Below are 3,713 nucleotides of genomic sequence, written 5' to 3' on the forward strand. Positions count from 1 at the left end.
ACCCAAACATCCATATTTTCAACCTCAATTTTTTAGTCCAAAAAGATAAAAAATGCACTTTTTTAGTCTTCCCAAACTTGGCCTAAATTGGTTAGTTTAGTTTCAAAATGTCATAACACGAATTTGACACAACTAGCCCAATTATCTATTATTCCAATAACTCGTGGCGGAGGAACGTTGGGGCGAGGGGTTACGTGCCCCTAACTTTTCAATTTTTATTTTTTTTATTTTTTTTGGTGGGGTCTTGCTTATACTTATACACGAGTAATGGTAGAGGGCCACAAAAAGTGTGACTCAAATGGTTCAAAATTATCAAAACGACGTCGTTTTGGGCGTAAAACGACGCAAAACGACGTTGTTTTGACAGTTTTGAGCCACACTTTTTGTGGCCCTCAAACATTTTTCCTTACACACAGAGTGCTTTTTTTTATTTTTTTTATTTTAATCCCAATTCCAACCAAACACTCATACACAACTTTTTTTTCTTTTCTTTTTTTTTTTTCTTTTTTTTTTATGTGTGCACACAACTCCAATTACGGTAAGGCTAAAACCTTAAAATCCTAAAAATATATGAAATTCTTTATTTTTTTTTATTTATTCAAAGTACTTGTGAAGTGTCTTCGTTTTTTCTTTGTTTTCTTTGTTTTTTGCAATTTACCGACTCGCGATTTACCGATTAGGATCACACAACACAAATTTGAGACCACACTGCAACCTTAATATCTTCTCTTCATTGTTTACAGGCACCTTTATTTTTATTTTTTTATTTTTACATAAAAATTATGAGTATTAATTTATAATTATTTGTCAAGTTTTGATTTGTAAAAATTTTTTATTTGTTATTATTTATGTTAAAATAAGAGATTTTGATATGCTAAAATTATGAATCTTAATTAGTGGTGATTTATATTAAAATTAAGGATTTTGGTTTGTTGTTGTTTGTGCTAAAATTAAAAATATTAATTTGCAGCGATTAATATTTAAGTTAGGGATTTTGATTTGCTATAATTTGTGCTAAAATTAGAAATTTTGATTTGTTGTAATTTGTGCTAAATTTAAATTTTTTGATTTGTATTAAATTGGAGATTTTGATTTGTGGGGATTTGTGATTTTGATTATGAATTTTTATTTTGATTTTTAGTTTTTTCAAATAGTCATGGAGAAATATTTCAAAAGAAAATCAAAATTGAAATCATCTCTTCCTCAAGAAGAAGATGATAATTATTCTTTCGCAAAACAAAGTCGCATAGAAATCAATAGGTGCCCCTATATTACATTCCTAACTCCGCCACTGCCAATAACATTATGTCCGATCAATACATGTAGTAAAATTTACAAATTAGTCCATCTCTAATGGCTCATCAATTCTTTCATCAAATTTAAATTTGATGAAAAAATAACATTTTTTCTACTCCAATGGTTTCATCAAATTAATATCAAATTGAGGATATTAAAAATCTTTCACCAAATTGAGGACGCTTGGAGCTTTCATCGAATCATTGTTTATAACCGTTGGATTTTCACCACCGGATGTCCTTCTGGATGTCCTTCCGAATGACCACCTTTACACAAAAATTTGTGAAAAAAATACACTAGATGGTCAATCGGCAGGACATCCACTTGGTCGTCCGCCTGGTTGATCGATGTTTTGATGAAAGCTCAAAATGCTCCATTGAAGCACTTGATATCACATAAAATTTTTACTCAAATTTGGTATAAAAAAAAGGGTAAATTACATTTACCTCCCCTGAGGTTTCTGACAAATACCGGGACCTCCCCTGTAGTTTCAATAATTACACTAACTTTTCCTACTTTACCTGACATTGTACAAATTCCCCCAATCCGTCAATTATACATAAACGACGTTATTTTTGTATACAAAATGACCATATTACCCTTTTATTTGAGCATAAAAAGACGAAAATACCCTTTGATTATAGTATTCAACTTTGTTTTTAATTTTTATTTTTATTTTTTTGTTCTCTCTTATCTCATCTCGTCCCCCAATCCCAACTTCACTCTGGTTTCGAATTGCAACAGCAGTGTAATCTGAATTCTCTAAATCACTCTCCAGATGTCCCTCATCTTCCTCCTCTTTCTCTCTCTACAACTCCACCTCTCTCCTCTCTCCTCCACCACTGCCTCCGCCGCCCACCACCTCCACGCCACGGCCTTATCATGTCCTCTCGATTTCGACGTCCTTTGCCGACTCATTCAATCTTCAAATCGTCCAAAACTCAACTCCGATGCCGTCTCTTGTCACTACATCAAGGCCAGTCTCCGACTCGTTCAGTCCGATTATCTCCGAACCACCAACAATTTTCTTCCTCCGATTGACTCCGCCGAGTCTTGTTGGGTTTCGTACCAAACCCTAATTCACGATTTCTTTCCCAATTTCAATGATATTCGCAAAATCTGCGATTTCCAGACCTCTTGGATCTTCGAGGGTTGTATGAACATCACTTCTCGTGATGAATTCGAAGGCAATGTTTCGAAATTGGCATTAGACGATGCCGTGAAGGCGTGTAATCAATCTCTTGGTAACGGTTCGCCGTGCGCTTCTTGCACCACCAGTCTCTCGAGCCTCCAGCCTTCGAATTTGAACAGCCGATTAATTGGAAACCTCTCCGATTGCACGGCGTACCCTTCGATTTACGCCGCTGCGTTTATCAATCGTTTCGGCCCAACCGATGAAGATACTGCCAACTGTCTGTTTGGTTTTGATTTTTCTGATTTGAGCAATTCGAATGGTAGAGTTAGAACAATTGTGATTTGTGTAGTTGTAATAGGTTGTGGGTTTGTTTTGTTTCTGGGTTGTGGTGGGTTTTGGATTTTACAGCGAAAACGCAAGAAAATTAGGCAGAGAAGTAAGGTTGATCATGAGAGAGAAATTAATTTAGCTTTTGGAATAAATTCAATCAATGAAAGTACTACTTTAGTTAGCTTTTGGAATGAATTCAATTAATTTCTCTAGGTTGAACATAATTGGGAGAGGTGGGTATGGGAATGTATACAAAAGGGTATTGCCCGATGGCTCTGAAGTTGCGTTAAAGCGGTTCAAGAATTGCTCGATAGGAGGCGATGTTGTTTTCACCCACGAGGTTGAGGTCATTACGAGCGTTCGACACGTGAATCTCGTGGCTTTGAGAGGGTATTGTACTGCTACTACTCCTCTAGAAGGCCATCAGAGGATAATTATGTGTGATTTGATGAGGAATAGTAGTCTTCATGACCACCTATTTGGATTTGATGAGACATTTTTGAAGATTTATGAGAGTGTGTGTGTGTGTGTGAGAGAGAGAGAGAGAGAGAGAGAGAGAGAGAGAGAGAGAGATGGTAATGGAGTTTGCAGTCGCAAAATGAAGGCAAAGGAAACTACTCACCATTTTCTCAGAAAATACACTGTTCCGGATATTTTAGGGCATTATAGACATTTTAATGTTTGGCTTTGATGACATCAGCTTTTTCTGTGAAATAAATAAACGGAAGTCAACAGAAGGGGGAATCTTGACATTGTCAGGTAAAGCAGGGGAGGTTATTGTAATTATTCAAACTACAGGAGAGGTCCCTGTATTTGTCAGAAACCTCAGGGGAGGTATATGTAATTTACCCAAAAAAAAAGTGCGCCGTATAAGATGCTCTTACTCACCCAATTCTATTTGTATTTATTAATTTTAATTCATTTTATTTTATTTTTTAAAATAAGAATATCA

The 3,713-nt window shown here is 35.6% G+C and overlaps 1 pseudogene; it reads left to right on the forward strand.

Annotated features, from left to right (window-relative positions):
* The first annotated feature begins 2,074 nt into the window (after positions 1-2,074).
* Positions 2,075-3,473, forward strand: LOC114298041 (putative LRR receptor-like serine/threonine-protein kinase RKF3 pseudogene; annotated as a pseudogene).
* The last annotated feature ends 240 nt before the right edge of the window (positions 3,474-3,713 follow it).

This window comes from Camellia sinensis, chromosome 7, assembly GCF_055761805.1.
Source record: "Camellia sinensis isolate YWXY chromosome 7, ASM5576180v1, whole genome shotgun sequence".
Taxonomy (NCBI): Eukaryota; Viridiplantae; Streptophyta; class Magnoliopsida; order Ericales; family Theaceae; genus Camellia; species Camellia sinensis.